Source organism: Herpailurus yagouaroundi, unplaced genomic scaffold, assembly GCF_014898765.1.
Source record: "Herpailurus yagouaroundi ecotype Mexico unplaced genomic scaffold, PumYag 200, whole genome shotgun sequence".
In the NCBI taxonomy this organism is placed as follows: Eukaryota; Metazoa; Chordata; class Mammalia; order Carnivora; family Felidae; genus Herpailurus; species Herpailurus yagouaroundi.
This window is the reverse complement of record NW_024412431.1, coordinates 2,323,754-2,349,786: the sequence shown is the minus strand read 5'-3', so window position 1 is coordinate 2,349,786 and position 26,033 is coordinate 2,323,754. Positions and strand designations below refer to the sequence as shown.

The 26,033-nt window shown below is 42.4% G+C and overlaps 1 long non-coding RNA gene across 1 annotated transcript; it reads left to right on the top strand.

Moving 5' to 3' along the window:
• Positions 1 to 1,763: 1,763 nt before the first annotated feature.
• LOC121013946 (uncharacterized) lies at positions 1,764 to 23,655 on the top strand. The gene is made up of 3 exons (XR_005782991.1): positions 1,764 to 1,958; positions 22,043 to 22,193; positions 23,222 to 23,655. It is a non-coding gene; the product is annotated as an uncharacterized LOC121013946 (long non-coding RNA).
• Positions 23,656 to 26,033: the final 2,378 nt, after the last annotated feature.

The following is a 26,033-nucleotide window of genomic DNA, read 5'->3' as shown; positions in this document are numbered from 1 at the left end:
AAAATAAAAAAAATAAAATTTAAACTATAAATTTGTTTCCTGTTGTGAAAATAAAGGGCAACCTCACTAAAATGGAGTCAGGAGGCCAGAAGGGATAGGTCTAACTCTACTACTCCATGTTAACTACAGGAAGAACTGTCATAAGCCCCATCAGGGAATGATGTACATTGTGTCTCATGCAAGAAATTGACTACCCAGGCAACTCAGCAGATGGGAAACTCATCACTCTCAACTCTTGCTTTTGTCTGTCAGACTGATTCAAAACAACCCCTCCCAACTTACTCTTTTCCATGAAATAACATTACTTTGTTGGGCTATACTATGGTTTTTGCCATTGTTTGCTTGTCCCAAATTGTAATTGTTGGCCATTCTTGAATAAACCTATATTTTGCTAGTGAAATAATTTTTAAGGTCAACTTTTTTTTTTTTTTTGGTATTTCTTATTTTAAAAAATTTAATGTTTATTATTTTGGGGAGAGAGGGCAGGGCAGAGAGAGAGGGAGAGACAAAATCTGAAGGAGGATCCAGGCTCTGAGCTCTCAGCACAGAGCCCTACATGGGGCTTGAGCTCATGGATGGTAAGATCATGACCTGAGCCAAAGTCAGACTCTTAACAGAGCCACCCAGGAGCCCCTTTTTAAGAGGTTTAAAAAGAAATGATTGAATGAATCTCCACAGGATTCAGTTTGTAAACATACTATAAATAGTACATTCCAATGTGGCACCCACATAGGAAATGTTTTCTTGTATGTTTGTTTTACCATCTGTCTTCCTCCCCAGTTGAAAAAAGAGTTCTGTGAAGGCAGGACTTGAATAAATGAAAGGAAAAGCATTATTAAGGGAAGTGATGGTTGGTTGGGGCATTTGGCTGGCTCAGTCACAAGAGCATGCGACTCCTGATCTTGGGCTCCTGAGTTCAATACCCCACGTTGTGTGTAGAGATTACTTAAACACATAAAAACTTAACTAAAAACAAAAAGTGATGGTGACCACACAAAAACCAGCAAGTGAAATATATAAAAGATCTAAACATGTTCATACTTAATGAAAGTCTAAAAATGCTTCACTATTTGCCATATAAAAACGGAAAGATTTAAAACATAAGGCCAACGGTCCCAAGACTACTACAGAAATGTATGAAAAGTTCAAAGGTAATACCAAAAACTTCTGAGAAGGGGCAAAGAAGTTTTTAAAGAATAGTGAAAAGGATGTATCAGGTATCAACTGCTTCATAACAAAGCACCTCCAAGCTTAGTACATCCTTGAACCCCGCTGCAGGAACTCAAGAGAACAGCATTTTTTGATTGGGAGCTGCCTGACTGGTCCGAGGTGGGCGCGAGGCTCGGTCCAACCGACTCTGTACCGTTCTGGTCCCGCGCCGAAGTCCGTGCCCTCGGCCTCGGCGCCGCTAAGTCCTGCCGGAGCCTTCCTTCCACCTTTAAGCCCCGAGACCGGAAGTGGAGTGCTTGGGACCTGAGCAGCGGCCAACTTCCCTTTACGGGTTTTCTCTTTATTTGCCTGCGGCACAGAAGAGCGGCTGCAGGTGCGAGGTCGGAGCTAGAGCTGGGAGAAGGGCCTCTGGGGAGTGGGTCTTGACTACGGCGAGAATGCGAGGTTCGCGGAAGGGGGGGTCTTGGTCAGGGTGGGCAAACGGGGCCTCTCGGAGGCGGGCCTCTGTGGGGTGCGTGGCCGGCGAGGGCGTGGTCTCTGTGGGGGCGGGGCCCTGGCGGGGAGGCGGGGACTGAGTGGGCGGACGCGCGCCCCGGCAGGGGCTGGGTCTCGCGAGCGTGGAGATCAACGGACGTTGGTCGCTTCTCGGGGTCCTTCCGACCTTCTGAACTGGGGGTATCGGTTGGGGCGGGAGTGAGAGGTGTTGATGAAATCTACTTCGAGGGTGTCCCCTTCTGCCTTCGTTATACAGGAGAATTTCACTTGTGGCTTTTGTGAGAATTGCTGAGGTGAGAATATCTTAAACTTAATTTTGGTGAATTACGTTTGATAAATTCATTTGGGAAAATGCTTTCTCAGGATTCTAGCGTGAGGGTCAATAAAAAGTGTAATGAAGAAAATGAAATGAAGTAAGTGAAAATGTAAGTAACAAGCCTTACAATTAAAGTTATTCACCTCTGTACTTCGCAAATCAGCTACACCTCTCCTCCAAGGGCCTGCCCTCGCGGTAGAGTTTTATTTTTTATTTTTTTAAAGGTTTTGTATTTTTTTTTAAGTTTGTTTAGTTGAGATAGAGAGAGAGCGAGAGCGCGCGCGTCTGTGCGGACGTGGGGGGAAGCGGGCAGAGAGCCTGATGCGGGGCTTGAACTCAGGAGCCGTGAGATCGTGACCTGAGCCTAAGGCCAGAGTCCAGCGCTTAAGGGACTGAGCCATCCAGGCTCCCCTGGGAAGAGGGTAGACTCTTGATTTAAAAAGCTCTTCCCTTGGTTGGAAAGAAGGCAAAAGTGACTCTGATCCGTGAAATTAGCTGTGTGCAGAGGTGACCCCTCAGCTACGTGCATTATGTTTGTTTGCGCTTGACTGTTTTTCTTGATTACACAAGTGATGCATGGGTATGTTGTTTAACATTCAAATAATTCAGAAACTATAGTAAGAATGTTAACGGTTCCCTTCACAGTCTCCCTGCCAAGTGCACATAAAATACAATGTCCTGCTTTGTAGGCCTCCAGTGTTTACTGATGGCAGTGTGGCCTTGCCCTAATTTTTTTTTTTTTTTATTGTGGTCAAATGTACATATCATAAAAATTTCCCTTTAACCTTTTTTGAGGGTACTGTTCATTGGCGTGAAGTACAATCACATTATTGTGCGACCGTTACCACCACGCATCTTCAAAATTTTTCATTTTCCCCAAATGAAACTGTTCTCATTAAAAAGAAATCACGCCCCATGGGGCGCCTGGGTGGCTCAGTCGGTTAAGCGTCCGACTTCAGCTCAGGTCATGATCTCACAGTCTGTGAGTTCAAGCCCCGCGTCGGGCTCTGTGCTGACAGCTCAGAGCCTGGAGCCTGCTTCAGATTCTGTGTCTCCCTCTCTCTCTGCCCCTTCCCCACTCACGCTCTGTCTCTCTCTGTCTCAGAAATAATAAAAACATTTTTAAAAAATTAAAAAAAGAAACAAAAAACTTCCCGTAACCCTAACTCCCAGCCCCTGGTAATCTCTATTCTATTTTCTTTCTCTCTAAACTGGACTATTGTTGGTACCTCATATAAGTGGAATTGTGCAATATCGTTCTTTTGTGTCTAGATTATTTCACTTAGGATAATGTTCTAAAATACACGCGTGTTGTAGCATGTATCAGGATTTTATTCCTTTGTAAGGTTGAATAATATTATATTTATATATTTATTATAGACATAGTTTATATATGTTTATATTTTGCATATTTTATATCTTGTTATATTTTTATATATTTCATATTATATAGTTACATATTTTGCATATTTTACATTTTTGTATATTTACATTTTGTATATATTTTATAATTTATATTGTAAAATGAACTTATATTTAATATAGATGTAATATATTAATATATATTCTATGCCCTTACATTTATTTACACTAGAATTTTATATAATATAATATATAAATATAACTATAACATTATTCAACCTTAAGTGTATACATTTTGTTTTTCTGTTCATTTGGGTTGTCCACCTTTTGGCTTTTGTGAATCATGCCACTACGAACATTGGTTTACAAATATCTCTTCAAGTTTCTGCTTTCAGTCCTTTTGGATATATACTCAGAAGTGGAATTACTGGATCATATGGTAATTCGATGTTAAGCTTTTTGAGGAACCACAACACTATTCTCTACAGTGGCTGTACCATTTCACATTACCATCAGCAGTGAGTAAGGGTTATAATTTCTCCATATCCTCACCAACACATTTTTATTTATTTATTTTTTATTGAAAATTTTTTTAGTGTGTGTTTATTTTTGAGAGAGACAGAGAGAGAGCAAGCAGGGGAGGGGCAGAGAGAGAGGGAGACATAGAATCTGAAGCAGGCTCCAGGCTTCAAGCTGTCAACACAGAGCCTGACACAAGGCTCAAACCCACAGACCGTGAGATCATGACTTGAGCTGAAGTTGGACGCTTAACTGACTGAGCCACCCAGGTGCCCCTATTTTTATTTTTTTGGTAATAGCTATCCTAATAGATATGAAGTAGCATTTCCTTATGGGTTTGATTTGCATTTCCCTGATGATTAATGATGTTGAACATCTTGTTATGTGCTTATTGACCATATGTATGTCTTTATTTTAATGTTTATTTATTTATTTTGAGAGAGAGAGCCCAAGTCGGGTAGGGGCAGAGAGAGAGGGGAGAGAGAGAATCCCCTCTGCACTCTCAGTGCAGAGCCTGACATGGGGCTCAAATTCACAAACCATGAGATCATGACCTGAGCTGAAACCAAGAGTCTGACACTTAACTGACTGAGCCACCCAGGCGCCCCTATATGCCTTCTTTGGAGAAATATCTGTTCAAGTCCTTTGCCTGACAGTCATTTTCTTTTTTTTTTATTAAAAAATTTTTTTTCAATGTTTATTTTTGAGAGACAGAGTGTGAGTAGGGAAGGGGCAGAGAGTGAGGGAGATACAGAATTCAAAGCAGGCTCCAGACTTTGAGCTCTGAGCTGTCAGCACAGAGCCTGACGCGGAGCTCGAACCCACGAACCGTCAGATCATGACCTGGGCTGAAGTTGGATGCCCAACCGACTGAGCCACCCAGGCGCCCCTGCCTAACAGTCATTTTTAATGCATGTATATACCTTTCTGCATATACACATTTTATAAATTATGTAAATATATTTATACTTTCCCTTCAGATCTAGATCAGTTTTTGTTTTAAACACCATAATCATTTCCCACAGTATGAATATATGATAATTATTTGGGCCCTTGCTATAATGTAACGTATATTTCAATTGGTTCCAGTTTTTACCTATTAGAAACAGTTTTTATTTTTTATTTATTTATTTATTTATTTATTTATTTTTAATTTTTTTTTTTCAACGTTTATTTATTTTTGGGACAGAGAGAGACAGAGCATGAACAGGGAAGGGGCAGAGAGAGAGGGAGACACAGAATCGGAAACAGGCTCCAGGCTCTGAGCCATCAGCCCAGAGCCCGACGCGGGGCTCGAACTCCCGGACCGCGAGATCGTGACCTGGCTGAAGTCGGACGCTTAACCGACTGCGCCACCCAGGCGCCCCTAGAAACAGTTTTTAATGAACAAGCTTGAACACACACGCATGTATCTATCTATCTATCTGCACAGATGCCAGAGTTTCTCTTGGCTATGGTCCCACAAGTTGCTAGTTGAAGGCATAGGACTGTTTAAAATTTTAGTAGACATAAATTCCAATATCCCAGCACACTCCCAACTATCAGTGGCCTCTAGTCATCCTTTGTCATCTGTGGCTAAGACAGTTTTTCTACCCAGTGCCAAGGGATTGGTGGTCTGAACTTGGAATCCTGATAAGTTATCCCCTAGAAGCCCTCCCTTGGCCTGCTGGTCTACCTAGTTTTGAAATTATTCCTGCCAACCCACATTATTACCACAAACTAAACAATAGATCTTGATATACTTCTTACAAAAAGATTGCCCCAAAGTCTCAATTCCCCCAAAAGCCTCTCTAAGGGGGAGCATACCGTGTGGGAGTTGCCCTGCCCTAGGAGGAAATTTCCCTTCCTTTCCTGAGCCCTCCAGCTGTCCATCCCTTCCTCTATTGCCATGATGTGGGAGACAGTGGTCAGATGGATAGACGTACTCCCTCTCTGTGCTCCCTAGTTCCTTAGTGCCTGGGCTCTCTGTTGCTATATTACCCCTCCCCCTTCTTTTTAATAGTTTATTTATTTATTTTGAGAGAGAGAAAGAACACACAAGCAGGGGAGGAGCAGAGAGAGAGGGAAAGAGAGAATCTCAAGCAGGCTGTGCACTGCCAGTGCAGAGCCCAGTGTTGGGCTTGAACCCACGAACTGTGGGATCATGACTTGAGCTGAAGTCAAGAGTCAGCTGCTTAACCATCTGAGCCACCCCTTCTGATTTGATGGGAAAATATGCCATACGTAAAATATGTTAAATGTTCTGTGTATCTGTAAGGTATATTGTATATGATATATACATATTAATTTTCACATATTATACAAAATATATATGTTTTCCTGTAAAACTTCACCTTGAACAATTTGCCACATTTTTTTTTGTTTCAACTTTTTACTTAAATTCTAGTTAGTTAACATATAGTGTAATATTGGTTTCAGGAGTAGAATTTAGTAATTTATCACTTACAGGGGTGCCTGGGTGGCTCAGTTGGTTAAGCATCTGACTTTGGCTCAGGCCGATGATCTCGCGGTTTGTGAGTTCGAGCCCCGCATTGGGCTCTGTGCTGACAGCTCAGAGCCTGGAGCCTGCTTCGGATTCCGTGTCTCCCCCTCTCTCTGCTCCTCCCATCATGCTCTGTCTCTGTCTCTTAATAATTAATGTTAAAAAAAGTAATTTATCACTTACAGCTAACACCCAGTGCTCATCACTAGTGCCCTCCTTAATATCCATCACCCATTTAGCCCATCCCTTGCCCAACTCCCTCACCAACCCTCAGTTTGTTCTCTATAGTTGTCTCTTATGGTTTGCTTCCCTCTTTTTCCCCTTCCCTTATGTTCATCTCTTGTGTTTCTTAAATTCCACATATGAGTGAAATCACATGGTATTTGTCATTCTCTGATTGACTTCTTCCACTTAGCATAATACATTGTAGCTCCATCCATGTCACTGCAAATAGCAAGATTTCATTCAATTTGATGACTGAGTAATATTCCATTGTACATGTGTACCACATCTTCTTTATCCATTCATCAGTTGATAGACAATTGGGCTCTTTCCATAATTTGACTATTGTTGATAATGCTGGTATAAACATTGGGGTGCATGTGTCCCTTTGAATCAGTATTTTTGTATCCTTTGGGTAAATACCAAGTAATGCAATTGCTGGGTCATAGGGTAGTTCTATTTTTATTAAAAAAAATTTTTTTGAAGCTTATTTATTTATTTTGAGAGAGAAAGCATGTGAGTGGGGGGGGGGGAGGGGCAAAGGGAAACTGAGAGAATCTTAAGCAGGCTCCACACTCATTGCCAAGCCCCATGGGGGGGCTTGATCCTGCAACCCTAGGATCATGAACTGAGCCAAAATCAAGAGTCTGATGCTCAACTGCTCAACTCAGCCAACTGAGCTACCCAGACGGCCTGAGTTTGATGTTTTTTTTTAATAGATTTTGGATACTAATCCTTTTTCAGATATGTCATTTGTGGGGCACCTGGGTGGCTCAGTTGGTTAAGCGACTGACTCTTGATTTCAGCTCAGGTCATGATCTCACAATTTGTGAGATTGAGGCGCCCTGCCCAACCCCCGTTGGGCTCTGTGCTAACAGCAAGGAGTCTGTTTGGGATGTTTTCCCTGCCTCTCTCTCTCTCTTTCTCTCTCTCTCTCTCTCTCTGCCTTTCTCTCTCTCTCTTTTTGAGAGAGAGAGGCTACAAGTGAGCGAGGGGCAGAGAGAGGGAGGGAGAGAGGGCGGGAGGGAGGGAGGGAGGGAGAGAGAGAGAGAGAGAGAGAGAGAGAGAGAGAGAGAGAGAAAGAAAAGTGTGGCTCACCCAAAGCAGGGCTCGTGCTCATTTGATGCAGGGCTCGGAATCATTAACTGTGGAATCATGACCTGAGCTGAAGTTCGATGCTTAACTGGCTGAGCCACCCAGGTGCCCCTCTCTCTCTCTCAAAATTAATAAACTGAAAAAAAGATATGTCATTTGCAGATATCTTCTCCCATTTTGTAGGTTGGCTTTTAGTTTTGTTGGCCATTTCCTTCACTGTGCAGAGGCTTTTTCTCTTGTTGAAGTCCCAATAGTTCATGTTTGCTTTTGTTCCCCTTGCCTCCAGTGACCTATCTAGTAAGAAGTTGCTCCAGCCCAGGTCAAAGAGGTTGCTGCCGGTTTTCTCCTCTAGGAGTTTGATGGCTTCCAGTCTCACATTTAGGTCTTTCACCCATTTTGAATTTATTTTTGTGTATGGTGGAAGAAAGTGGTCCAGTTTCATTCTTCCTGCATGTCACTGTCCAGCTTTCCCCAAATCATCTGTTGAAGAGACTGTCGAATTTGCCTTTTCGTAATCTTTCCCTCTTAGGGTGATAGCACCACCACCTATCCAGTTTAGTGGTTTTGTAAGGAGAGACCATTGCTGTAGGCAGAATACTCCCATCCTAAACACTGGCACTAAAGAGCTTTTCTTTTATAGGAAAGAATTTACAAGACTGGGAAGTGGGGTGAGTGGGTGGGGTGATAGGATAGTTGATCAGGGAGATCAGCTGATTGTCGGGGAGGGGCTGTAGAGGGTTGATCTGAGTCCCTGTGCTCAGGGGTGAGTTCAGGAGGAGAGAAGCTTGGCTGAAGTTTAGTGAACTCAAATTAAATTCAGAGGCATTTTATCTAAGTAGTTTAGTGGGGAACAAACAGTGGAGCTACTCATTCATGAGACAAAGGTGGGAATTTGGACGGTCTGTGCCTGGCATTGTCAAAGGTAAACAAGGGGTCATCATCCTGCCCTATCTAAGTCATGCAGGGAAGGGTGGTTCGTTGTATTCGGGCATTTCCCAGAACACAAAAAGGGCTGGGGAATTTCTTGCCCATCACAGTTTTCCAGGAGCACAGGGTTTGGGTGTGAAGCTTGACATTGTGAGTATAAAAACCTTCTGTGGTTTCTCTAAGTTCTCAAAACTGGCTACACATCTCCCCCTCTTCTCACTTTTCATCCCAATCTAACTCTAGCAGATCCTTTGACATTTCCTTCAATATGTGTACAATCATCTCTTCTGCTCCCAAGGAGTCCCCATTCTCACCTGGATCCTGCTGTTGCCCCTTACCATCCACCCCCACTTTTACTGTTGCTTTCCCTGTTCTGTCCTATGAACAGCTGCCAGTATGATCTTTTTTTATTTTTCACTTTAAAAAATTTAAATCCAACTTAGTTAACATATAATGTAATAATAATTTCAGGAATCGAATTTAGTAATTCATCACTTACATATAATACCCAGTGCTCATCCCAACAAGTGTCCTCCTTAATGCCCCTCACCGCTGTAGCCCAGCCCCCCTCCCAGCATCCCCCCCAGAAACCCTTAGTTTGTTCTCTGTATTTAAGAGTCTCTTGGGGCGCGTGGGTGGCTCAGTTGGTTGAGCGTCCCACTTCGGCTCAGGTCATGATCTCAGTCTGTGAGTTCGAGCCCCTCGTCAGGCTCTGTGCTGACCGCTCAGAGCCTGGAGCCTGCTTCGGATTCTGTGTCTCCCTCTCTCTCTGTCCCTCCCACACTCGCACTCAAAAGTAAAATAAAAACATAAAAAAACAATGCTAATATCATCCTCAATGGGGAAAGACTGAGAGCTTTCCCCCTAAGGTCAGGAACCAGACAGGGATGTCCACTCTTGCCACTGTTATCAACATAGTATTGCAAGTCTTAGCCTTAGCAATCAGACAACACAAAGAAATAAAAGGCATCCAGATCGGCCAGGGGGAGGTCAAACTTTCACTCTTTGAAGGTGACATGATACTCCATATGGAAAGCCCAAAAGATTCCACCAAAAACCTGCTGAAACTGATCCATGAATTCAGCAAAGTCGCAGGATATAAAATCAATGCACAGAAATCGGTTGTGTTCCTATACACCCAATAATGAAGCAACAGAAAGAGAAATCAAGGAATCGATCCCATTTACAATTGCAGCAAAAGCCATAAAATACCTAGGAATAAATCTAACCAAAGAGGTGAAAAATGTATACACTGAAAACTATAGAAAGCTTATGACAGAAATTGAAGAAGATACACACAAAATGGAAAAATATTCCATGCTCCTGGATGGGAAGACCAAATATTGTTAAAATGCCGGTGTGACCCAAAGCAATCTACATATTCAATGCAATACCTATTAAAATAACACCAGCATTCTTCACAGAGCTAGAACAAACAATCCTAAACTTTGTAGGGAACCCATACCCATACCCTTTGTGTGGAACTTTGTAAAGACCCCCAAATAGCCAAAGCAATCCTGAAAAGGAAAACCGAAGCTGGAGGCATCACAATCCTGGACTTCAAGCTGTATTACAAAACTGTAATCATGAAGACAGTATGGTACTGGCACAAAAACAGACACTCAGATCAATGGGACACAATAAAGAACCCAGAAATGGACCCACAAACGTATGGCCAACTAATCTTTGACAGAGCAGGAAAGAATATCCAATGGAATAAAGACAGTCTCTTCAGCAAATGGTGCTGGGAAAACTGGACAGCGACATGCAGAAGAATGAACCTGGACCACTTTCTTACACCATACACAAAAATAAACTCAAAATGGATGAAAGACCTAAATGGAAGACAGGAAGGCATCAAATCCGAGAGGAGAAAGCAGGTAAAAGCCTCTTCAACCTCGGCCGCAGCAACTTCTTACACGACACGTCTCCGGAGGCAAGGGAAACAAAAGCAAAAATGAACTATTGGGACTGCATCAACATAAAAAGCTTCTGCACAGCAAAGGAAACAATCAGCAAAACTAAAAGGCAACCAACAGAATGGGAGAAGATATTTGCTAATGACATATCAGACAAAGGGTTAGCATCCAAAATCCATAAAGAACTTCTCAAACTCAACACCCAAAAAACAAAGAATCCAGTGAAGATATGGGCAAAAGACATGAAGAGACACTTCTCCAAAGAAGACATCTAGATGGCCAACCGACACATGAAAAGATGTTCAGCGTCACTCATCATCAGGGAAGTACACACCAAAACCACAATGAGATACCACCTCATACCTGTCAGAATGGCTAACATTAACAACTCGGGCAACAACAGATGTTGGCGAGGATGTGGAGAAAGAGGATCTCCTTTGCATTGCTGGTGGGAATGCAGGCTGGTGCAGCCACTCTGGAAAACAGTCTGGAGGTTCCTCAAAAAATGAAAAATAGAACTACCTTACGACCCAGTAATTGCACTACCAGGCATTTATCCATGGGATACAGGTGTGCTGTTTTGAAGGGGCACATGCACCCCAGTGTTTATAGCAGCACTATCAACAATAGCCAAAGTATGGAAAGAGCTCAAATGTCCATCGATGGATGAATGGATGAAGATGTGGTATACACACACACACACACACACGCACATGAACACAATGGAGTATTACTTGGCAATCAAAAAGAATGAAATCTTGCCATTTGCAACTATGTGGATGGAACTAGAGGGTATTATGCTAAGCAAAATTAGTCAGAGAAAGACAAATATCATAGGACTTCACTCATGAGGACTTAAAGATACAAAACGGATGAACATAAGGGAAGGGAAGCGAGAATAACATAAAAACAGGGAGGGGGCCAAAACATAAGAGACTCTTAAATATAGAGAACAAACACAGGGTTGCTGGAGGGGTTGTGGGAAGAGGGTTGGGCTAAATGGGTAAGGGGCATTAAGGAATCTACTCCTGAAATCATTGTTGCACTATATGCTAACTAATTTGGATGTAAATTTAAAAATAAATAAATTATTTTTTAAAAAGTGGGGGTGGGGGGGTTCCTGGCTGGCTCAGTTGGTAGAACATGCAACTCTTGACCTCTAGGTTGTGAGTTCAAGCCCCATGCTAGGTGTAGAGATTACTTAAATAAACTCTTAAGGGGCGTCTGGGTGGATCAGTTGGTCAATAATCCGACTTCGGCTCAGGTCATGATCTCACTGCTTGTTGAGTTCAAGACCCTCATCAGGCCTTGTGCTGACAGCTCGAAGTCTGGAGCCTGCTTCACATCCTATCTCTGTCTCTCTTTCCTCCCCTGCTCACTCTCTGCCCCTGTCTCTCTCTCAAATAAAAAATAATAAAACATAAAAAAAAACTCTTAAAAACAGACAAAAACAAAGAGCCAGGCCCATGTAGCTTTTTTTCATAGACTGTAGACTGACTCCAAACATAAGAAGTCAATGTGATAGGAAAGAATGCCCCAACAGTTAAAGACATACTTTTAAGGATTTCAGCAATATGAACAATTTGATAATGACAGAAACAAGGGATGGAAATGCTAAGAAATAATTTGGCAGGAAAGAGAAGGCTGCTAACAGTCTGGTAGAGGGCACTATGGGGAAGCCAAGCTTGGGGAAAGCAGACAAATGGACAAATTGGTGGGCCTGTGTTCCAGTAAAACTTTATTTACAAAAGTGGAAATGTTCTGAAGAAAGGAAGCAGGGCAGAGTTTTCTCTAGAAGCCACAGAAAGTGGAGGAGAAAAGGGAGGAGAGGAAGGGAAGCCAAAGAAAGCCTCAAGACGAAACTTATCCCAAGTGGCCTGAGATGATTTATGACAAGATAACATTAAAAATTTTTTTTTTAATGTTTAATTATTTTGGGGAGAGAGACAGAGAAAGAGCAGGGGAAGGGCAGGAGAGGGAGACACAGAATCTGAAGCAGACTCCAGCTCTGAGCTGTCAGCACAGAGCCCAACCCGGGGCTCAAACTCACGGACCGCGAGATCATGACCTGAGCCAAAGTCGGACGCTTAACCGTCTGAGCCACCCAGGAGTCCCCAAACAAGAGAACATTTTAGATGACATTGTAATAGTGGTGCATGGTGACAGATGGTAGCTACACTTGTGGTGAACACAGTATAACATATAAACTTGCTGTCCAATAACTGTGTTGTACGCCTGAAACTAATGTAACGCTGTGTGTCAACTATACTTCAACAAAAAAAAATCATGACATTTTAGAAATTTCCTAAATGGAGTTCCTTTTGCCTGAGGCTCACCTGAACGGGTTTCTTGGACAATTAGAACTCTCCTCTTCTTGGTCCTCAGCTCCTTATGGGTGAGCAGGTTGGGTTTATGGAAATGATACCCTGTACACAGAGAAAGACACATCAGGCGGAACGTGCAGGGTGAAAAGGCAACCTCCCCTCAGAGTGGGACCACCACTTTCAGAGGACAGGCATGTGTGGCCCCATGGGCAGTGATGATGGTACCCAGGACCCAAACAAACTACCTCACGTCGTGCCCTGGAGGGACTGGGGATCCTCAGACCCGAGCTCAGAGCCACACCAAAGCTTCTAAACATGAAAAAAATAAGGTTGGCGTAAGAGATGAATCTCCATTCTCAAGGGGAAGATGCTAGAGTACGGACTAGTGACTAGACCCCAGGGGTTAGCCACCTGCTTTTGTAAAGATAGTTTCACTGGAACATGGCTCTGCCTATTTGTTTACATTCCACGCTACACTGGCCACTACATTGGTAGCATTGCATCATTGTGTGTAGCTGCAACAGAAACACTATGGCCCACTAGGCTGAAAATATTTCCTCTCTGGCCTTTTAAGAAAAGGTGTGGCAACTCCTGCTGTACCCTGTCACTCCTCAAGAGTGGGCCACATCTCCCTCTTCACTACTCTTTTACCAAGACCAAGAACAATTCCTGGAATGTAACAGGTGTTGAAGAAATATTTGCAGCAGAAACCTATGAGTGAAGAGATTAAGCTGACTGAGGCCAGGCTCTTATAGTTGTCCAACATCATGTCTCTACGCAAGATTTTCTGAGCAGGGTCCAGTGGTGCCCACTCCTCCTCGGGGAAGTCCACTGCCACTTCCTCAAAGGTCGCTGAATCCTGAAACATCACACACATTTGGGCTCAGCCAAGGCCCATCTCCATCAGTGTCCCAGGAAGGTGGGGTGTGAGGAGGATGGCCCCAGAAGACCAAGGAATGGGACATTCAGATGGGGCAGGGGCGATTCCTCACCTCTCGTCTCTCTCCACTTGCACATCCTCAGCAATCTCATCTGGCCTCATTGATTTATTAGCTCTTCAACAAGGGGTTGAACTTTTCTCTGTGCAACTAGTCTGTGATCACACCCAGCCTGGGTCCCCTAGGCGAGACACCACATAGCCCTGAGCCTATGGAGGCCTGGGACAAATACTCAGTAAATGAATGAATTATGTCTCCATGAATTCCTGAGACAAAGTCAGCACATAGCCTTTTCTTGGTTTTCTGCCACAGCTCTGAAGCTCTGAAGTGACTATTGAGCTAATATGAACAGGCGCTGAAAAACATTCACAAATACTGAGCATTCTCTGGGAAGTCCCTTAGCCACCACCATTCATTAGAGGCTAATGGTCCTGAGGAGTATGGAGACAAGTCCTGGTCAGGTTGGAAGTCTCCAGGCCACAAAAGGAGACACAGCCAACCTCAGGGAGGGAGATGTCACATTCGAATGAGGGGAATTTTTTATGTTTATTTACTTATTTTGAGAGAGAGAGAGAGAATGTGTGTGTGCGTGAGCAGGGGAAGGGCAGGGAGAGGAAGAGGGAGAATCCCAACAGGCTCTGTGCTGTCAGCGCAGAGCCTGAAGTGGGGATCAAACTCACAGACCATGAATCATGAGCCAAAATCAAGACTTGGCCGCTTAACTGACTGAGCCACCCAAGCACCCCAAGGGAGATTTTGATTTAATATGATTACCTATGACCAGGTTGTCAGCCACCCTGGAGCCATCACTTCAGCCTCCACATTTCCTTCCTGGAGACAGGTGGACTTGCATTGCTAGAGGACAAGAGGTGGATGTGAGAAGCTGGCCATGCCCTAGACTCCAGCTAGCACCTGCCTGGAGGCTGTATCACATGACCCAAGACCTCACACACAAACAAAGCAAATGCCAGCAGGCACACGGGTTTCCTAAAAGGCCATGGCAATCCTGTCTCTCACAACCAGGAAAGAGGCCTGGGGGCCTTGCTGTCCATGAGGAAGGCTTGCAACCTCCTGTGATGTTGAGGGTACTCAAGTTCAGAGAAGTTTCCCAAGTCAATTGCCCAAGTTAATAAAAAGAATACAAGGGGGCGCCTGGGTGGCGCAGTCGGTTAAGCGTCCGACTTCAGCCAGGTCACGATCTCACGGTTCGTGAGTTCGAGCCCCGCGTCGGGCTCTGGGCTGATGGCTCAGAGCCTGGAGCCTGTTTCCGATTCTGTGTCTCCCTCCCTCTCTGCCCCTCCCCCATTCATGCTCTGTCTCTCTCTGTCCCAAAAATAAATAAACGTTGAAAACAAAAATTAAAAAAAAAAAAAAGAATACAAGGTATAATGTAGTTCTATACCTCAAACATCTCAAACCCTAAAGGCCCCAACCCTAATGCAGGCAGACTGGGGGCTCCTGGGGCTCCACTCCCACCTTGTCCTGGCCTTTGGAAGCCCTGGAGGAACAGGGTCTCTGGAAAATGAAAGTGGCGGGGGGGGAGGGGGGGGGCGGTGGTGATCTAGCTCCACGCAGATGCTCAACAGGGAGGAAAGCCCGTGCAGGTGTGGCTGGAGCTTGTGACCTGGGTGTCTGGAGAGGAGAGTGATGGGAGAGGGTGGCAGAGGGGCCAGGAGCCTGGTCAAGATCAGGGCAAACAAGCCTAGATCCAATCTGGATTTACACCTTGTGACTGGCAGGCTAGCAGGAGTTTTGTAAGAATTTTCTATTCTTATTTATATTTTTTAAGAACATACTAGCAAGGGGGACAAACTATCTAAGAGACTTTTTTTAAATTTAATTTATTGTTATTATTATTATTTTTTTTTTTTTTGTAATTTACATTCAAGTTAGTTAGCATATAGCACAACAATTTCAGGAGTAGATTCCTTAATGCCCCTTACCCATTTAGCCCATCCCCCTCTCACAACCCCTCCAGCAACCCTCTGTTTGTTCTCCATATTTAAGAGTCTCTTATGTTTTGGCCCCCTCCCTGTTTTTATGTTATTCTCGCTTCCCTTCCCTTATGTTCATCCGTTTTGTATCTTTAAGTCCTCATGAGTGAAGTCCTATGATATTTGTCTTTCTCTGACTAATTTTGCTTAGCATAATACCCTCTAGTTCCATCCACATAGTTGCAAATGGCAAGATTTCATTCTTTTTGATTGCCAAGTAATACTCCATTGTGTTCATGTGCGTGTGTGTGTGTGTGTGTGTATACCACATCTTCATCCATTCATCCATCGATGGACATTTGAGCTCTTTCCATACTTTGGCTATTGTTGATAGTGCTGCTATAAACACTGGGGTGCATGTGCCCCTTCAAAACAGCACACCTGTATCCCATGGATAAATGCCTGGTAGTGCAATTACTGGGTCGTAAGGTAGTTCTATTTTTCATTTTTTGAGGAACCTCCAGACTGTTTTCCAGAGTGGCTGCACCAGCCTGCATTCCCACCAGCAATGCAAAGGAGATCCTCTTTCTCCACATCCTCGCCAACATCTGTTGTTGCCCGAGTTGTTAATGTTAGCCATTCTGACAGGTATGAGGTGGTATCTCATTGTGGTTTTGGTGTGTACTTCCCTGATGATGAGTGACGCTGAACATCTTTTCATGTGTCGGTTGGCCATCTAGATGTCTTCTTTGGAGAAGTGTCTCTTCATGTCTTTTGCCCATATCTTCACTGGATTCTTTGTTTTTTGGGTGTTGAGTTTGAGAAGTTCTTTATGGATTTTGGATGCTAACCCTTTGTCTGATATGTCATTAGCAAATATCTTCTCCCATTCTGTTGGTTGCCTTTTAGTTTTGCTGATTGTTTCCTTTGCTGTGCAGAAGCTTTTTATGTTGATGCAGTCCCAATAGTTCATTTTTGCTTTTGTTTCCCTTGCCTCCGGAGACGTGTCGTGTAAGAAGTTGCTGCGGCCGAGGTTGAAGAGGCTTTTACCTGCTTTCTCCTCTCGGATTTGATGCCTTCCTGTCTTCCATTTAGGTCTTTCATCCATTTTGAGTTTATTTTTGTGTATGGTGTAAGAAAGTGGTCCAGGTTCATTCTTCTGCATGTCGCTGTCCAGTTTTCCCAGCACCATTTGCTGAAGAGACTGTCTTTATTCCATTGGATATTCTTTCCTGCTCTGTCAAAGATTAGTTGGCCATACGTTTGTGGGTCCATTTCTGGGTTCTTTATTGTGTCCCATTGATCTGAGTGTCTGTTTTTGTGCCAGTACCATACTGTCTTCATGATTACAGTTTTGTAATACAGCTTGAAGTCCAGGATTGTGATGCCTCCAGCTTCGGTTTTCCTTTTCAGGATTGCTTTGGCTATTTGGGGGTCTTTACAAAGTTCCACACAAAGGGTATGGGTATGGGTTCCCTACAAAGTTTAGGATTGTTTGTTCTAGCTCTGTGAAGAATGCTGGTGTTATTTTAATAGGTATTGCATTGAATATGTAGATTGCTTTGGGTCACACCGGCATTTTAACAATATTTGGTCTTCCCATCCAGGAGCATGGAATATTTTTCCATTTTGTGTGTATCTTCTTCAATTTCTGTCATAAGCTTTCTATAGTTTTCAGTGTATACATTTTTCACCTCTTTGGTTAGATTTATTCCTAGGTATTTTATGGCTTTTGCTGCAATTGTAAATGGGATCGATTCCTTGATTTCTCTTTCTGTTGCTTCATTATTGGGTGTATAGGAACACAACCGATTTCTGTGCATTGATTTTATATCCTGCGACTTTGCTGAATTCATGGATCAGTTTCAGCAGGTTTTTGGTGGAATCTTTTGGGCTTTCCATATGGAGTATCATGTCACCTTCAAAGAGTGAAAGTTTGACCTCCCCCTGGCCGATCTGGATGCCTTTTATTTCTTTGTGTTGTCTGATTGCTAAGGCTAAGACTTGCAATACTATGTTGAATAAAAGTGGCAAGAGTGGACATCCCTGTCTGGTTCCTGACCTTAGAGGTAAAGCTCTTAGATTTTCCCCATTGAGGATATTAGCTTTGGGTCTTTCATATATGGTTTATGATCTCAAGGTATGATCCTTCTATCCCTACTTTGAGGGATTTTATCAAGAAAGAATGCTGTATTTGGTCAAATGCTTTGTCTGCATCTATTGAGAGGGTCATGTGGTTCTTGTCCTTACTTTTATTGATGTGATGAATCGCATTGATTGTTTTGTGGATATTGAACCTGAATCCCAGGTATAAATCCCATTTGGTTGTGGTGAATAATTTTTTTAATGTATTGTTAGATCCAGTTGGCTAATACCTTGTTGAGAATTTTGCATCCTGTTTATCAGGGAAATTGGTCTATAGTTCTCCTTTTTAGTGGGGTCTTTGTCTGGTTTTGGAATCAAGGTAATGCTGGCTTCATAGAAAGAGTTTGGAAGTTTTCCTTCCATTTCTATTTTTTGGAACAGCTTCAAGAGAATAGGTGTTAACTCTTCCTTAAATATTTGGTAGAAATCCCCTGAAAGCCATCTGGCCCTGGACTCTTGTTTTTTGGGAGATTTTTGATTACTAATTCGATTTCTTTACTGGTTATGGGTCTGTTCAAATTTTCTATTTCTTCCTCTTTCAGTTTTGGTAGTTTATATGTTTCTAGGATTTCTCTATTTCTTCCAGGTTGCCCGTTTTATTGGTGTATAATTGCGCATAATATTCTCTCATTATTGTTTTTATTTCTGCTGTGTTGGTTGTGATCTCTCCTCTTTCATTCTTGATTTTATTTATTTGGGCCCTTTACTTTTTCTTTTGGATCAAATTGGCTAAGGGTTTATCAATTTTGTTAATTCTTTCAAAGAACCAGCTCTGGTTTCATTGATCTATTCTGATTTTTGGTTTTGATAGCATTGATTTCAGCTCTAATCTTTATTATTAACTGTCTTCTTCTGGTTTTGGGTTTTATTTGCTGTTGTTTTTCCAGTTCTTTGAGGTGTAAGGTTAGGTTGTATATCTGAGGCCTTTCTTCCTTCTTTAGGAAGGCCTGGATTGCTATTTTATCCTTCCCTCTTATGACTGCCTTTGTTGCGTCCCAGAGGTTTGGGGCTGTGGTGTTATCATTTTCATTGGCCTCCATGTATTTTTAATTTCCTCTTTAATTTCCTGGTTAGCCCATTCATTCTTTAGTAGGATGTTCTTTAGTCTCCAAGTATTTATCTTTCCACATTTTTTCTTGTGGTTGATTTCAAGTTTCACAGCCTTGTGGTCTGAAAATATGCATGATATGTCTTGATCTTTTTGTACTTGTTGAGGGCTGATTTGTGTCCCAGTGTGTGATCTATTCTGGAGAAAGTTCCATGTGCCCTGGAGAAGAATGTGAATTCCGCTGCTTTAGGATGAAATGTTCTGAATATATCTGTAAGTCCATCCAGTCCAGTGTGTCATTCAAAGCCATTGTTTCCTTGTTGATTTTCTGTTTAGATATCTGTTACTGTAATTGGGGTGTTGAATTTCCCTACTATTATGGTATTATCAATGAGTTTCTTTATGTTTGGGATTAATTGATCTATGTATTTGGGTGCTTCCAAAATGTTTACATTGTTAGATCCTCTTGTTGGATAGACCCCTTAATTATGGTATAATGCCCTTCTTCATCTCTTGTTACATCTCTTTATTTTAAAGTCTGCATCGTCTGATATAAGTATGGCTACTCCAGCTTTCTTTTGGCGACCGTTAGCATGATATATGGCTCTCCATCCCTTACTTTTAATCTGAAGGTGTCTTTAGGTCTAAAGTGGGTCTCTTGTAAATAGCATATAGATGGATCTTGTTTTCTTATCCATTCTGTTACCCTGTGTCTTTTGATTGGAGCATTTAGTCCATTGACGTTTAGAGTGAGTACTGAAAAATGTGAATCTATTGCTATTATGTTGTCTGTAGAGTTGGAGTTTCTGATGGTGTTCTCTGGTCCTTTCTAGTCTTTGTTGCTTTGGTCTCTCTCTCTCTCTCTCTCTCTGTCTCTCTCTCTCTCTCTTTTTTTTTTTTTTTTTTTTTGGTCTTTTCTCCCCTCAGAGAGTCCCCCTTAAAATTTCTTGCAGGGCTGGTTTAGTGGTCACGAACTCCTTTAATTTTTGTTTGTCTGGGAAACATTGTCTCCTGCTATTTTGAATGACAGCCTTGCTGGATAAAGAATTCTTGCCTGCATATTTTTTTGATTCAACACATTGAATATATCCTGCCACTCTTTTCTGGCCTGCCAAGTTTCTGTGTGTAGGTCTGCTGCAAACCTGATCTGTCTTCCCTTGTAGGTTAAGGACTTTTTTTCCCTTGCTGCTTTCATGAGTCTTTCTTTGCCTGAGTATTTTGTGAGTTTGACTAGATACGCCTTTTTGATGGTCGGTTTTTGTTGAATCTAATGGGAGTCCTCTGTGCTTCCTGGATTTTGATTTCTGTGTCTTTCCCCAGGTTAGGAAAGTTTTCTGCTATGATTTGCTCACATAACCCTTCAACCCCTTTTTCTCTCTCTTCATCTCTGGGACCCCTATGATTCTGATGTTGTTCCTTTTTAATGAGTCACTGATTTCTCTAATTTTTAAATTGTGCTCTTTTGCCTTAGTCTCGCCTTTTTTTCCTGCTTCATTTTTCTCCATAAGGTTGTCCTCTATATCTCTGATTCACTGTTCTACCTCATCCATCCTCACCACCGTGGCATCCCTTTGAGATTGCAGCTCAGTTATAGCATTTTTATTTCATCCTGACTAGCTTTTTACTTCTTTTATCTCCTCAGAAAAGGATTCTCATCTATTTTCAACCCCAGCTAGTATTCTTATTATCACTATTCTAAATTCTGGTTCAGACATCTTGCTTGTATCTGTGTTGGTTATTTCCCTGACTGTCATTTCTTCCTGTTCTTTCTTTTGGGGTGAATTCCTTCATTTTATCATTTTGAAGGAAGAAAAAGAATTAATAAGGTAAAACAAATTAAAATTAAAAAATTAAAAGCAACACAAAAAAATCAAAGGATGCTAGATCCTAGGTGTGTTTTGGTCTGGTTGTTGAAAGGAGCTTGATAGATTAGAGAAAAAAGGGAAGAATAAGAAAAGAAAAGAAAAAAAAGAGGAAAATGTTTGAAAATTTGAAAAAATGAATACAATGAAATAGAATAAAATGAAATGAAATAAAATAGAATTTGAAAAATTTACAAAAAACTAAAAAATATATTAGAAAAAAATTAAAAGCATTTTTTTTTATAATTTTTTTTTTCAGCGTTTATTTATTTTTGGGACAGAGAGAGACAGAGCATGAACGGGGGAGGGGCAGAGAGAGAGGGAGACACAGAATCGGAAACAGGCTCCAGGCTCTGAGCCATCAGCCCAGAGCCTGACGCGGGGCTCGAACTCAGGGACTGCGAGATCGTGACCTGGCTGAAGTCGGACGCTTAACCGACTGCGCCACCCAGGCGCCCCAAAAGCATTTTTAATAAAAATGGAAAATAAAAATACATTTTTTTCTCTTTCTGTATTCAAGAATAAGAAAAGAAAAATTACAAAAAATGAATAGATGGACCAGCAAACAGACAAATAGGATTGAAATTACATTGGTTTCCCCTAGAAGTCAAACTATGAAGCCCTTTATAGTCCATAAACTAAGCAGGAGAGACTTGTGTTCCTGAAGAGCAAGGTTGGCCCAGTTGGGCGGGGCTTAGTGTAATGGCTCCGTTCTCCATTAGATGGCGCTGCTTAGCTTACTGGGGTGGATTGTTGTGGTGCATGCACCACAGGAGGGGTGAAAATGGTGCATGAACAGGAGAGGGTGAAAGTGGCATTGCCCAGCTACCCAGTCTCCACCATCAGAATTCTGTGCTTTCCCGACCGGCAATCGCTCACCCCTTCTTTGTCTCTGGCTTCTGTCCAATTCCTGCTTTTACACTGTCCTTGACCAATCCATCAGGCTGCCAGGTGGCACCTCCGTCCTGAGTTTTATCTCATGTGGGGCTGTGTTTCCCAGCCCCTCACTTCTGAGGGACTGTGGCTTTGACCTGCTCAGACCTTCTGGGGGAGGGTCTCACTGAGGAATGGCCAGTGCACAGCTGCCCCCAGGAACGTTCACAGGACCATGCTTCTGCCAATGCCCAGAGACTGCAGCTGGGTGCCAGTCTGCCCCAGAAAAAGTTCACACAATCATGTAGCAGCAGCATTTCGGGGATTATGGTAAATTACAACACACATCTGGCACCAGGTTTCCCCCTTAATGTCCTTTTTCCAACACCAGCAAATGTGGTTGTTCTCCAGGGCCTGCTAGGACCATTGCCTGTGGGGTGGCCACACAGCCTCTACTAAATGTCCTCCCACCAGGGGAACTGCCCCTCCTCATGTGGCCCAAGAATCTCCTGGACTCTACTCCACTCCTGGAGATTTGCCCTTCCTACCAGAGCACTGCCAGGTAATGAGCTGCAGAGTTTCAGACTCTTTGCTCCCCCTATTTATAGAGTGTTAATGGAATTTAAACCCTCTGCTTTTTCCTATCTCCCTTTTTTGTTCAGTCCCTTGCGTACTCTTTCTTTTCTCATCTGCTCTTTTCAGGCATGGGGTGGGTTCCCATACTCTCCGCCCATGTCTGTCCTCTCTCTGCAAGCAAAAACAGCTCCTTGCCCTCCGTGGCTTCTCTCTCCCCCCAGTTCACCTCTCTGCTCTGTGTACCTGTCGAGTTCTGTGGTTCAGGTTGCGTTAATCCTCAAATCAGTTTTCTAGGTGTGCGGGATGGTTTTAGTGTTGACCTGGCTGCATTTCAGGGAGGAGAGATGCAAAAAAACCTTGCATGCTGTTCTGCCATCTTGGCCCCTCTTTTTTTTTTTTTAATGTATTGGTTTATTTTGTTCTTTTTTTAAAATCTATTTTGTTTTTTTGTGTGTTTTTTTTGTGTTTTTTTTTTTTTTAGTTTAGTTATTTTGAGAGAAAGAGCTCAGGATAGGGACAGAGAGAGAGAGAGGGAGAGAGCGAGAATCCCAAGCAGATTCTGTACTGCCAGAGCAGAGCCTGGTGTGGGGCTTGAATTCATGAAGTGTGAGATCATGACCTGAGACAATGTCAGGAGTTGGATGCTTAACCGACTGAACCAACCAGGCACCCCTCTTTGTTTTTGTTTCTAAATTTTTTAATGTTTATTTAGTGTGTGTGTGTGTGTGTGTGTGTGTGTGTGAAAGAGAGACGGGGGAGGGGGGCATGAACAGGGGAGGAACAGAGAGAAAGGGAAACACAGAATCTGAAGCAGACTCCAGGCTCTGAGCTGTCAGCACAGAGCCCAATACAGGGCTGGAACTCGTGAACCATAATATCATGACCTGAGCTGAATTCAGATGCTTAATCGACTGAACCACCCAGGTGCCCCATGTTTTTGTTTTTAATCACCTTTACCTCACAATTTATTTCTCTAAAAAAAATATTTGTCCTCCTCTCCCCCATTAATTTCAGATCAAAAGTTTCAACTTAAAGCCAAAGAGACCACTGCAAAGCAGAATAAACTTTGGGAAAAACTTCTGTCAGGAAAAGGGTAAGGCTCCCGAACGCCTCTCTCCTGAGGGTGCATTGCTGGTTCTCTGCTGGGGTTGCTGTGACACAGAATAGCATAACCACAAGGGGAGACACTTGGGACCAATGACCTTCACCCAGAAGACTATGTTTCTGAGTCAGAGAGTCTCTGAGTATCATGAATTTGCAGAACATTCTAAACCAATTTCAGTATTTATTTGTGGAGAGTTCCCACAGGTAAACATATCCATTAATATTACTTAGTGAATGTTGACACATAATTCAGTTTTTGTTTAAAATTAAAAAAAAAATGTTTATTTATGTTTGAGAGACAGAGTGTGAGAGGGGGAGAGGCAGAAAGAGAGGGAGACACAGAATCCGAAGCAGGCTCCAGGCTCCAAGCTGTCAGCCCAGAGCCCGATGTGGGGCTCTAACTCACGAACTATGAGATCATGACCTGAGTGAAGTCAGATGCCCAACCAACTGAGCCACCCAGGTGCCCCAGTTTTTGTTTAAATAATTATCAGGAAAAATATACATGAGAAGCTTCCATTCTGGACCTTGTGGCAGAGCACTCACCTTACTTAAAATTCAAAAGAACTTGAACAGAGCAGAAGCCGTACATAAGCCCTGGAAATGGCAGCACTTTCTAATGTAGGAATTTGCTTTTTTTACAGTGCAGACTTTCATGGGGTGGGGGGAGTCTCCATGAGTGCATTGAGAGTGAGAAAGCCTTTAGTTACAACTTATCCCTTAACCAATAGGCACCAACTCAACCTGGAGAGATTCCCCATGAATGTAGTCTATGTGGAAAAACCATCAGAAGGAATTCTAACCTTGTTTCACCCAAGAGAAATTACATAGGAGAGAAATGAAACGAACGTAAAGAATGTGGGAGAGTGTTTAGTTATCCTTCATCCCTTAGGACACATGTGTGATCTCAGCCTGGCAAGAAACCCTATGAATGTTTTCAGTGTGGGAAAGCTTTGGGTCCTCATTCGTCCTTTATAACACATTTGTGAACTCCCACTGGAGAGAAACTGTATGACTGCAACCAACGTGGGAATTTCTTCAGATCCAGCTTGAGTCCTTGCTGCTCTTAAGAGGATACGCAATTGGAAGAAACTGTATACATGCAATGACTGTAGAAAGGCCTTCATCAGGAGCAATGACCTGACCGTGCATAAGTGAGTGCACGCCAAGAGGGACTGTGTGATGACTATGGCAAAGCCTTTGGCAGGAAATTCCATCTGGGGGCGCACAGGAGAGTCCATAGTGGGGAGAAGCTTTACTGTTGCAGCAACTGTGGGAAAGCCTTCAATGGGAGCTCTAGCCTGACTACCCACAAGAGGGCAATACTTGGCAATACAAAGAAATGAAGTTTTGGTACATCCTACAACATGGATGGACTTTGAAAACATTATGCTCAGTGAAAGAAACCAGTCACAAAGGACTGCATATTGTATGATTCCATTTATTTGGAATATCCAGAATAGGCAAAGCCATTGAGGCAGATAGCAGGATTGTGTTTGCTTGGGCTGGGGGTGGGAACCTGACTTCATAGACATGAAGGATCTTGTTGGTTTTGACAGCAATGTTCTAAAACTGGTCTGTGCTGATAGTTGCACAACTCAGTGAGTTCACTAAAAATCATTTGAATTTTAAAAGGATGAGTCTTCTGATATGAAACTATATCTCACTGAACTGTATCTGATATAAAAGGAGATGCCATTGGACGTGCATTTTGATAACTCTAGTACAGTCTCCATTGTGGTAGAATATATCCATAATACGTAGCTTTTGAGTTATCCTTGCAATTTTGACATTGTTTGTAGGGGACAGTAATAATATCTTTTCTCAAATGATGTGGGAGTTCAATTGATGAATCCTTTTTGGAATGGATGAATGATTGAAGAGTGTGACCCTTTTTAACTCATTTACTGGGATTCAGATGGGCTTTTTATTTAGTTTGACATTGTCATCTTTTTCAGAGTCTGCCTCCTTTTACTCAGTAGTTTCAATGCTGCACTGTCTAATTTGGTTCTTTCCCTTGTGTTCTTTAGAAGTCTTTTTGGACTTTTTATGAGAACTTGAATTGTTTTCTTTCATAGGCATTGGATACTTCAAACTAAATCAGGCTGTAAGGTTTCTGGAGAAGGGCTGGCGGTGTATCTTGCTGGTCCTCATAGATAATTGTCTTTGTTATGTTGAGTTCGGCTTGTAGCAAACTTGCTCTACTCTTATTCTGATAACTGATGCGTAGATCTTTTGAGGTTTTCTGTAGATAATCTTATCTACAAATAGAGGCAGAATTCTTTTGCTCCTTTTCAATCCTTATTCTTTTCTTATGATTTTGTTGCCTGACTCTCTCTGCCTGTGGCTTGAACCCTATTGACTAGAAGAAGTCCTAGGAACTCTTTTCTTCTTCTTGATCTTAAAGGGCATTTTTTTTTTCATATTTCATCTTTTAAGTGTGGTGTTCTCTATAACATTTTTGTAGATAACTTTACTAGGATGAGAGAGTTTCTTTTGTTATCTAAGGTGTTGGCCTTCTTTCTCATGAACAGATGTTGGATTTTATGTTTGTTCGGCTTCCCCTGAGATGGTAATATTTGTACACTGATGTATTTCAAAACCTCTAGAACAATGGTAGGCAATGGACACATAATAGGCACTCAATAAGTATTTGTTGAATGAATGAATGAATACATGTAACATTTCTAACATGTTTGTGGAGTAAATTACTTCAGTTTAT